General features: G+C 36.4%; 1 protein-coding gene across 2 annotated transcripts in view; it reads right to left on the bottom strand.

Annotated features, from left to right (window-relative positions):
* The window catches only part of rfx3 (regulatory factor X, 3 (influences HLA class II expression)), a 36,914-nt gene that overhangs the window by 23,418 nt on the left and 1,282 nt on the right, over positions 1–12,214 (bottom strand). The gene's annotated exons all lie outside the window — the stretch shown is intronic.

Here is a 12,214-nt window from a genome sequence, read left to right as displayed (position 1 = left end):
TGATAATTGCTTTCACCCAAATCACTGCCTTCAAATCTGCTCCTTAAACACAACACCTGCTCGTGGGTCTGTGTGTACCGAGACACTCACGCATCGGTGACACATGGTCTTGTCTCCATGTTCACAGCCATAAAACAAGTTAATATTTAACCATCTCCAAATAGATGCTGCTTCCCACCGCTCTCCCGGGTTCGCATGGAAACTTCAGACGTAAAGCCCTGAAACCAATAATGAGGAAAAAACCAAAACAGCTTTGTGTTGTAGGTATTTAGGAGTCAGTCGGACACCAGGAGGTGGTACTGTGTATTCAGGGCCGTGACTAAAGTACTTATTTAGCAGATCTAATGTGATTTGCTTCTCGTGGGTATATGCAGGTTCAACAGGAGCTAAAGGAAGAGGCTGTTGGACGCCAAAATCATTTTGTTATACTTTTTAGAAGCTGTCAAAGAAAGACAAAATAAAAACAAAAACACACCTTTTAGGGCACGTTTCTAAAACATAATATGGCATAAATAAAATACAAATATATCACTAAAGACATTTGCTGTAAGTCCATGTTTTGTGCTATGTTTTTCCAGATATTATTATTTATTTATTTTAGGAAACCCTTAAAAAAATGTGCTTATCTTGGATTCATTAAATTACTACTAGAAAGTGTGAATTGTGTATTTGTCTTTCAGCATAAACCTCTCTTGTACAAGCGCCCCTTTATCATGTCCATGTCCTTTATCACTAGGGGTATGAATTGGCAAAAACCTGGAGGTACGATATGTATGTGTTGTGCAGTATTTACAGACCACATGACTCTTGACGAAGTCTTAACTGCTTTCATTCGTTTTCAAACCAAAATATGTCCAAACGTCAGCTTTAAAAGGTGATGGAGTCACTGTATCCTCTCATCCTCAGTCATCGCCAAAATGTAATTGTTCCTTAATGTGAAAGATTTTATAGCAGCAGGAGGTTTAATCGCAACTAAATTGAAAAAAAACAACTGAAGGAATGAATTGAATGTTCATTGTTAATTAGAAAGAAAACCCCCCTTCAAAATTAAAAATTACATTATTTTAATTTACACAATAAACATTTTTGAAATAAAATCCATAAAACAAATGATTAAAATAAAACATTTAAAGCCTGCGCAGTGCTGTTGAAAATATATATATATAAAACCGGTGTATCGATCTTTTCTTACATCCAATGTTCCCTCTAGGCTGCGATATTGCTCACAGTTGATTGGGTTCACAAAACATATTTACCAATTTAATAAAGTATGTTTTTAATGGTAAGAAACTTTGGCCAATCACAGAAGGCCCCGTGCAATATTAACCAACCATAAGGCAACATAAGGCGGGTCTTGCCGTCTCTAACTATTCATAACAAACAACAAGATGGAGTCATCGTAACTTAAGTAATTACGTTTTATTTGTAAAGCGCCTTCTACGGACCAGGGTCACGAAGCCCTTTAAACAACGTTTTATTTCAACAGCGCTGACATTGACTGCGATCAAGCTAAACATCGTTCAGGTTTCGCCAGCCGTGCATTCGTGAGCCGCACTTTAATCTAAGAGTGTCATCGCTTAACTTCAAGGTAAATTCCCCAAAAGTCATTTAGACATAGGAAACAACTTCAAAAAAGATCAATACAGTTCTATCTATCTATCTAAATAAACTTTCAAATTAAGAGCAGCGCGTCAACTACACTCCGTCTGCCTTATAATCCTTCTTTAACATGGTGATTCTCTCCACGGTTTAAAATTTACTTTTGTTATTCATTAATGTATTCATTGTTTCTAACTCATTATTTTAGTCTTCAAATATTTAGAATGCAATTTAGAATATCACCCAGTTCATAGGTTTTATATCATTCAAATGGTTAATTTAAGACGGTGATAAATCAATACTTCCCATGGGTAACAATCATGGACTGACACTGATCTCTTCTTGAAGAAGATCCCACGAAATATCATATCATATAAATGTAGAAACTGATAATTAAATCATAATATTGTAGCTTGGACTCGTATGTCAAAGATGACAAAGATATGAGAAGCGAATATTGACTGGATGTGATACTGATGACAGAACGTCTGATGTTGCTCACAGCAGTACAAGAGACCACTCAGGGAGATGATGCGTTTGCTCAGACGCCAAAAAAATGAGAGAACATTGTTACATCCCTGTTCATTACTGCAGAAATGAAACGTATTTGTTTTGTTCCTCATCATTTTAACTTTATTTATCTTTCTTGCATTCTTCGTCCAGCAAGTCTTTTCTCAAAACTATCTGAAGGAATGATTAGTGAGTTCAAATTAAAACCTGAGCATCTTCAACGGAATGAATTAAATCCTGTGAGATCCCAGCGTTGACTGAGGACGAGAGGATACAGTGACTCCAGCAGCTTTTAAAGTTGATGTTTGGACATATTTTGGTCTAAAAACAAATTAAAGCAGTTACGACTTTGTCAAGAGTCATGTGGTCTGTAAATACTGCAACACCACAGTCATGTACTGGACAATACTACACATATATACTTGTTACTACACTATAACAACACCAGAGTCAAGTACTGGACAATACTACACATATATGCTTGTTACTACACTATCACAACACCAGAGTCAAGTACTTGGCAATACTACACATGTATCCTTGTTACTACACTATCACAACACCAGAGTGAAGTACTGGACAATACTACACATATATACTTGTTACTACACTATCACAACACCAGAGTTAAGTACTGGACAATACTACACATATATACTTTTTACTACACTATCACAACACCAGAGTCAAGTACTCGACAATACTACACATATATACTTGTTACTACACTATCACAGCACCAGAGTGAAGTACTGGACAATACTACACATATATACTTGTTACTACACTATCACAACACCAGTCGTTGCCCCGTATCGTGAAATCCATCGTATCTACACATTCTTGCCAATACACAGCTTTACTTATAGTAGGAAAACATGACATGATTTTTTTTTTTATTGCTTCCATCACTCCTTTTTTATTTCATTCAGCAATTTTTTCGTCAAACTTGTAATTACACAAACAAGCTGCTGGTCCAGCTGGCACATGAGTGTTCTCCTTAATATTGTCCTCACGAGCAACTCCAAAGGTTCCATTTTCCAAGCTGCTGTGGTGCAAACTTTTACTTTTAATCACTTCTTGACTGATCAATTTTTCGATTCATCATGTGTTTAAACTACACGTTCAAAGGAATAACGGACAGACGGAGTCGGAGAGCACCGGGTTAGAAGCGGTCGTTGAACTACGATCACATGTTCTTCATCAACATTTCCAGGATCAAACCTCTCTTGGTTAATTAAGAATTAACGACTGCATCGTCGGTCTTCAGGGACGATGCACCTTCTCACCTTCATCGCAAACATCACCCACGTCCTCAGCACCTGTTCGTATTCAGAATGTCAACCTACAACAAGTATATATGTTTAGTATTGTCCAGTACTTGACTCTAGTGTTGTGATAGTGTAGTAACAAGTATATATGTGTAGCATTGTCCAGTACTTGACTCTGGTGTTGTGATAGTGAAGTAACAAGTATACATGTGTATTATTGTCCAGTACTTGACTCTGGTGTTGTGATAGTGTAGTAACAAGTATATACTGTATGTGTAGTATTGTCCCGTACTTGACTCTGGTGTTGTGATAGTGTAGTAACAAGTATATACTGTATGTGTAGTATTGTCCAGTACTTGACTCTGGTGTTGTGATAGTGAAGTAACAAGGATATATGTGTAGTATTGTCCAGTACTTGACTCTGGTGTTGTGATAGTTTAGTAACAAGGATGTATGTGTTCTATTGTTGAGTACTTGACTATGGTGTTGTGATAGTGAAGAAACAAGTATATATGTGTAGTATTGTCCAGTACTTGACTATGGTGTTGTGATAGTGAAGAAACAAGTATATATGTGTAGTATTGTCCAGTACTTGACTCTGGTGTTGTGATAGTGTAGTAACAAGTATATATGTGTAGTATTGTCAAGTACTTGACTCTGGTGTTGTGGTAGTTTAGTAACAAGGACGTATGTGTTATATTGTTGAGTACTTGACTATGGTGTTGTGATAGTGAAGTAACAAGGATATATGTGTAGTATTGTCCAGTACTTGACTCTGGTGTTGTGATAGTTTAGTAACAAGGATGTATGTGTTCTATTGTTGAGTACTTGACTATGGTGTTGTGATAGTGAAGAAACAAGTATATATGTGTAGTATTGTCCAGTACTTGACTATGGTGTTGTGATAGTGAAGAAACAAGTATATATGTGTAGTATTGTCCAGTACTTGACTCTGGTGTTGTGGTAGTGTAGTAACAAGTATATATGTGTAGTATTGTCAAGTACTTGACTCTGGTGTTGTGGTAGTGTAGTAACAAGTATATATGTGTAGTATTGTCCAGTACTTGACTCTGATGTTGTGGTAGTGTAGTAACAAGTATATATGTGTAGTGAAGGCTCCACTGAAGGTGCTACGATTCTTCTAACTACAAACATTAGCCTGGTTCAGAGTCAAGCTAGCATGGACCACTGGGACCACTACCTAATTGTGGAAACCAGCCCCAGCATTTAAAAAAACCCAACCCCCTACCGCAAACACACATAAAGACACAAACACACACCTTCTGCCCCGCTATTCAGGGAGTCCCATGTGGCCCACTTAAAGGCCGTGCTCCACTGAACAAGTGCAAGTCCTACAAAGCCGCAGAGGAACAAAAGCCACCAAGGAAACGACTATTTTCGAAACCATTTCTAAAAAGTCTACACGGCAAAACAAAATTAATGCTGAATCAGCTTCTGCTGGCGACGAAGGTGGAGGATGTAGTCCTGGATCTGGTCAGAAGGTCGGGATTAAGCAGATTATTAGGAGAACGGTAGAGGATTGTGATGATCAAAACCAATGATTGGCGTTTACTTTTCTGAAGCAAGAAAAATTTTTCTCGAGCACGAACTCAAGACTCGTTTACCGTTTTTTACTTTCTCGAAAAAAAAAACTCTGTTAAGAAAACCCCACGCGGCTCTTCTGTGGACCAAACAAAAAGAGACCATTGCAGGCCAGATAAGCAGGTTTTCACATTCAAAATTGAATGGGCACCGAGGGTTCGAGGACAAAATAAGGGCTTGTAATAAAATTCCAAATCCATCATATGAGAAGGAAGAGAATAAATTAATTCCAAAAAAGACCTCGAGGCTAAATCAGGACACAATACTCGTTTCATCGGCGACGCACATTATGCTCAATGAAGTACTTCTCGATAAAGAGCGGAAGTAAAAACATTTCTACGGTACAACCTTGTTCGATAAATAGGCAACGGTTGAACATCAAGTAGGGAGTTTCCAGGCCTTGAATCTCGTCTATCGTTTTGACCACTTTCGTGAAAGCAAATTAAAAACTGCAACGCAAACATACAAACGAAACATATTTCCTTCAAGCTTACGATGCTGGGCCGATAGAGAGGTTCTTGTGTAGGACTGCATTTGACATTTATAAATATGAATCTGTGAGACAAGAATACTGGGTGTTAGAGCTGCACGATACTGGAAATATGTGCGATATTCGATATCGGTGTCTTGAAGTCCGATATCGATATTAATGCAATATTTTTTTCTTTTACTTAAAAATGTGTCCGCTCACTGTAGAGGAGGTCCGAGTGTTTCGGTGTCGACATAAGATAAGGTAAGGTAAGGTAAGGTAAAACTTTATTGATGATAACATGATGGTATAAAAATATCACTTATAACGCTCAGTCTCGCGGGACTTGCATCGGTTTCACGCCAAACTGAGTGACATCAGAGAGGAGCCGCCGGCGCGTCGCGATATCACCAAATCAATAATAAATCCTTGTACACGCACACATAACACTTTATAAATGATGCTAACAACTTAGCTCGTTAGCATACGGTGAAGACGGACAGGTTTGTTTGGAAGTTCACGATCTTCTAAGAAAACAACTGAGACGAGATGAAAAGTTCTTACAATATGTTGCTTTAACAAAGGAGGTTGAAAGAGACGAGTGACTGGATCACTAGTGTTTGACTAGATCAGAAGTTAGTATTAATTCCGTGGATATACTGAGCTAAGTCAGCGCCGGCAAGACGCGTCGCCATAGCAACCGAGCCTAGCAAGCTGCGCCGCACAGTTCACAGCCAGACGGAGACGTAAACAACAGCGAGACATAGAAGTACAAACTGACAACTTTACAGAACGTGACACTGATTGGTCGAAGTGAACATTTAGAAATTCTTGATTTATATAATAAAAAATAATAAAGTATCGCACATATTTTCGATATGCGTATCACGTGCAAATATCGCGATGTCGATATCGTGCAGTCTTACTGGGTGTAAAACAAGTTGCCTGATCTTGTGATACGTTACTAAAAAATGTTTTAAAAAGGAAACTGCTTATTGCAACCAAATGATGTCCAAACACCAGCTTTCAAAGCTACCGCAGTAGACTGTATCCTCTCGTCCTCGGTAATTGCCAAAATCTTACAGTAATTTAATTGTTCCTTAAGCTTAGTCGGAGGATGTAATGACTGCTGCCATCTAGTGGTCGGAAGTTTATATTCAACCAAAAACAAGGAACAAATGCAATTTTTGTTTGTTTATTGTAATTAAAAAAATAAAAATAAAAATGGAATTACTATCATTTAAATATATCTTTAATTTAATCTCTAAACATATGTTAAAAAGGATACGTAATTTATTGAAATATTAAAAGGAACCATAACAAATAAACATAATATGGTATTTTGGATTTGAAAGCCAAAAAAGAGAAGTCTAATAAAGTACTTTTAAATATCTTACACCACTGAGCGTAGTTCTTGTTTTTCATGCACTTTACATTCACCGGTCTGTGTATTCATCTGTCACAACTTGAAGTACTGTCTGGGACATTAAAAAAAATAAAATTCAGAATCCTTTGAGTTGAGAGTCTTCAATCCGAACGACTCAAACCTCAACCATGAACCTGCGATCACGACGTCGGGCTGATTTAAATGTGATTTAAAAATGAAATGAAGCCTTTTCTTCTCTCATCTTTTGAGAACACATCACCTCCACAGCACCGGGGGAAATAAAAAGAAAAAAAAACCTGCCGCAATCTGCTGAGCCATGAAAATGGATGAGTGAATAATTGAATTAATCGGCCTCCTCTTTTGGTGATTGGAAATGCAACAGGATCCTGGCGGCAGGTGGCACGGTGCTATTCCTGCCCGAGCCGACAGCAGGTAAGAGGTAACACGAGCTGATAACTAGCAGTTTCCCCAACATCCTCCCCTCGGCGAGCGCTGGAGCCGCCGCTCAGGATGTAGCGACGACTTTATCTGGTTCAGATAATAAATCTGTAGTTTCTCCTTGTTTTTTTTTACATTTAAACCATTGGATTCATGCAAACGCAGTATCAAATAGAAGTAGATGATTTTGTAAGTACAAACTCTGATTTGTTCCCGGCTGGTGTTTACTCGGGTTCACCTGCTCCCTTCACAGACGCTCCAGAGGGAACCGAAGAGAAGAAGCTGCAGATAAAAAACCCTTAAGACGTCCCATTACTCTGATGCAACCTTTGCATATCTAGTCGTCAATTCATGTTATAGGTTGGCTTCGATCGACGATGAATTCACTGCAGCGGATCACAAAATATCTGCTGGTTTAATGTGTACAACATGTTTACACGGGAAATACTTGATAATGGATGGAAAACATCCTGAGATTATAAGTTAGACATCGTTGATATGTACCATTACATAGTAAGTAAGTGAGTAATTTGTATTTATATAGCGCTTTTCCAGACCAGGGTCACAAAGCGCTTAAACAATCTAAACAATATTCAATAAAGTATATACTTTAAAGGTAAAGATAACACTGAGAACAACACAGGAGTTCCAGAAAATCAAGGAAAAGCCTGAACAAATAAAAACGTCTTAAGATGTTTCTTGTTCATAGTACACATCTTTTCAATAGAGAAGTAGACGTCGATTTAACGTGGATAAAAAAAATTACAGATGCAGAAATGTAGGTTGGAACTGGAATAAAAGGGATCAATAAAGATCTTTTCTGTCAACTTTAAGTTTTATCTTTTAATATGAATTTTTGTTTTTTTAAATAATAGTTTAAATTTCTGTCATTTGGAAGGTAAACATAATTGATACAAAATAACATCCGCACAACTTTAAGCAGATATTTGGAAGCTTTTCAAAGTAGACAAGGTTTATACGCAAAGTGCATTTGATTTTAAGTATTATATAAAAATGCTAAATTCATTTTTTTTAACCTTTTTTTAATCTTTTTTTTTTTTTTAAATAATAGTTTAAATTAAATTTCTGGGTTACACTAAAGCTACAATATATATCAGAACTTTAGTCGGATTGGATTCTTTTGTATGAACTAAAATACCTGAATGGGTATCAGAGTTGTGTTGTTGACAAAAACTAATAAATGGTGTGTAATTTTGCAAACTGAGGCATCATAATACACACATAATACTGTTATTATAATAGAGACAAAGTGTGTTGCTGGGAATTCAGTCGAACAATTAGGATTATAATAAAAAAAATAATTTATTTATAAAGCGATAGTTTTGATTTGACCATTAACAAATAATTTTATAAAAAATATATCATAATAAATGAGTGAGGCGAGTCAACAAGTGTGTATCTTGACGATACATCGTAACTCTGGACAACACAGAGCGTTTTCAAATCACACCTAAAACCCACCTGTTCGAACTTGCTTTTTCCTTGTGATTCATTTTCTGTAGGTCCTTTTATAACCTTTTAATTCATTTTTCTTTTTTTTATCATCAGTTTCTTGTACAGCGTCCTTGAGTGTTTGAAAGACTTCCATTTTTTTTAAAAAATAAAGAAAAGCATTTTCAAACAGCTTAGATCAATCTTTAACGCTCCAGCCATTCACTCTTATTATTATTGTTATTATTATTATTATTGTTATTATAACTGAAGGGCATCACTCACACAAATATTGTGATCGTACAAGAGTGAGAAGTGAATCGTCTTGATCTGTTCATTTAGGATGTGTTTATGTTTTGGGGGTTAATATGAAGAGTAAACTGTGGATTTTCACTTAGATATGAAACAAACAACATTGAACTGATGGAATTAATTCATCAGACATAGAACAATGTTGAAGGACAGGTTTTATATTTTAATTACACAACAATTACATTTATAAACATATAAATACACGTGTGTTTGACGATATCCATCAGCTTAAGGCTTAATTCAATACTGAAATTATAAAACAATTAGACAATCGTCACATGAATGACATAACTAGGGAAAAATGTACCCAAATGTTTATTTTAAATATTAAATAAATATATATATATATATATATATATATATATATATATATATATATATATATATATATATATACACTGTATATACTGTATATACTGTATATAGTCCACTAAATTAAAACACGTTCAGCCATGAATTCCATGATGTTTTTTTTGCCTTAAAATATTTTTCAGATTCATATTTTATGTTTACAATTCTTGCTTATGGTTTATATTTCAATTAAGTGTGTGTAAAATAAAATATATTCATGTTTTTCATGTGTTTTTTTAATGTTGCTAATATTCAAGGCCTCTTGCAATTAAACTTCCACTCATGGCAGCTGTCATTACGATCTGTACAGATAAATGAAGAATGAAATCCCGCAAGATCCCGAAGTAATGACTGAGGACGAGAGGATACAGTGATGAATGCGGACAAGAGGATACAGTGATGACTGAGGACGAGAGGATATAGTGATGACTGAGGACGAGAGGATATAGTGATGACTGAGGACAAGAGGATACCGTGATGAATAAGGACGAGAGGATACAGTGATGACTGACTACAAGAGGATACAGTGATTAATGAGGACGAGAGGATACAGTGATGAATGAGGACGAGAGGATACAGTGACGACTGAGGACGAGAGGATACAGTGATGACTGAGGACGAGACGATACAGTGATGACTGAGGATGAGAGGATACAGTGATGAATGAGGACGAGAGGATACAGTGATGAATAAGGACGAGAGGATACAGTGATGACTGAGGATGAGAGGATACAGTGAGTACAGCAGCTTTTAAAGCTGATGTTTGGACATATTTTGGTTTGAAAACAATTGAAAGCAGTTACGACTTCGTCAAGAGTCACATGGTCTGTAAATACTACAACACCAGAGTCAAGTACTGGACAATACTACACATATATACTTGTTACTACACTATCACAACACCAGAGTCAAGTACTGGACAATACTACACATATATCCTTGTTACTACACTATCACAACACCAGAGTCAAGTACTCGACAATACTACACATATATCCTTGTTACTACAGTATCACAACACCAGAGTCAAGTACTGGACAATACTACACATATATCCTTGTTACTACAGTATCACTATATATCGTGTTGCGATACATACTGTGTAGTATGACCAGATTCTTACAAATACAAAGCTCAAATGATAAAGATAAAGAAACCATAATAATATGTATTATTATGCAATAGTAATATACAAGCTGACAGATAACATTATAGTTGAGCCATTTCCAAATAAATGTTTTCATTCTGTTGATGTAGGAGTAATAACTCATAGAATTGAGTAAATGTATCAAACTTAAATACAACAACACGCCTGCTTCTGGCGGACTGGATTTAAACACCTGCAGACTGAAGTGAGATTAAATTATGAGTTAAAAAAAAAAAAATGTATTCTCATCGATAAAATAAATATCAAAACTTTTTTCCTTGTTTCTCTGAGCACAGTTTTCTCATGTAAATAATAATAATATTATTTTATTTGGATTGTTTTGTTGCTAGAGTGGGACTGATATATTTTCTACTATGTGTGTGTGTGTGTTGTCGTGATGTGTGTCTATTGTATCATCAGTGTGTGTGTGTGTTGTTGTGATGTGTGACTCTATTGTATCATCAGTGTGTGTGTGTTGTCGTGATGTGTGACTCTATTGTATCATCCGTGTGTGTATTGTTGTGATGTGTGACTCTATTGTATCATCAGTGTGTGTGTGTTGTTTTGATGTGTGACTCTATTGTATCATCCGTGTGTGTATTGTTGTGATGTGTGACTCTATTGTATCATCCGTGTGTGTGTGTGTTGTTTTGATGTGTGACTCTATTGTATCATCAGTGTGTGTGTGTATTGTTGTGATGTGTGACTCTATTGTATCATCAGTGTGTGTGTGTGTTGTTTTGATGTGTGACTCTATTGTATCATCAGTGTGTGTGTTGTTTTGATGTGTGACTCTATTGTGTCATCAGTGTGTGTGTGTTGTTGTGATGTGTGACTCTATTGTATCATCAGTGTGTGTGTGTGTTGTTTTGATGTGTGACTCTATTGTATCATCAGTGTGTGTGTGTGTTGTTGTGATGTGTGACTCTATTGTATCATCAGTGTGTGTGTGTTGTTTTGATGTGTGACTCTATTGTATCATCAGTGTGTGTGTGTTGTTGTGATGTGTGACTCTATTGTATCATCAGTGTGTGTGTGTTGTTGTGATGTGTGACTCTATTGTATCATCAGTGTGTGTGTGTTGTTGTGATGTGTGACTCTATTGTATCATCAGTGTGTGTGTGTTGTTGTGATGTGTGACTCTATTGTATCATCAGTGTGTATTTGTACGAAACTCTCTTTTCATTGAAATATAAACATTAGAAAATGATCTTAAGCTCCGCCCACTGAAAACCATTTCTGGAGATAAAATCTTGTTGACCATAACCACACCCACTCTGCTGTGATTGGTCAAGCACGGAGGTGTGTCGCCGCACGTCAACAATGGTCTCCACCTCCACCAAGGGACTCGTTGTATAAACAAAGCGTGATCACAGCTGGAGGAGGAGTGAAGCCATTATTACGTCATAATGGACTCTCGTAACCTCTCGTTTGTCCAGATTTCAGAGCAACTTTATAGAGTAATACGTTTAAAACATGGTCATGATGAGGCACTTACTGCGTCTTGAATAACATTCGCTACAATACTAATACTAATAATACTACAATACTACTAATAATACAATACTAATGTCTCTTTGCTCTTGATGATCTACTGACTCCTTCAAGAAACATCTTAAGACGTTTTTATTCGTTCAGGCTTTTCCTTGATTTTCTGGAACTCCTGTTGTGTTATC

This window comes from Callionymus lyra, chromosome 5, assembly GCF_982586985.1.
Source record: "Callionymus lyra chromosome 5, fCalLyr1.hap1.1, whole genome shotgun sequence".
Classification (NCBI taxonomy): Eukaryota; Metazoa; Chordata; class Actinopteri; order Syngnathiformes; family Callionymidae; genus Callionymus; species Callionymus lyra.
Note: the sequence above shows the minus strand (reverse complement) of the source record. Positions and strands in the feature narration are given on the sequence as shown.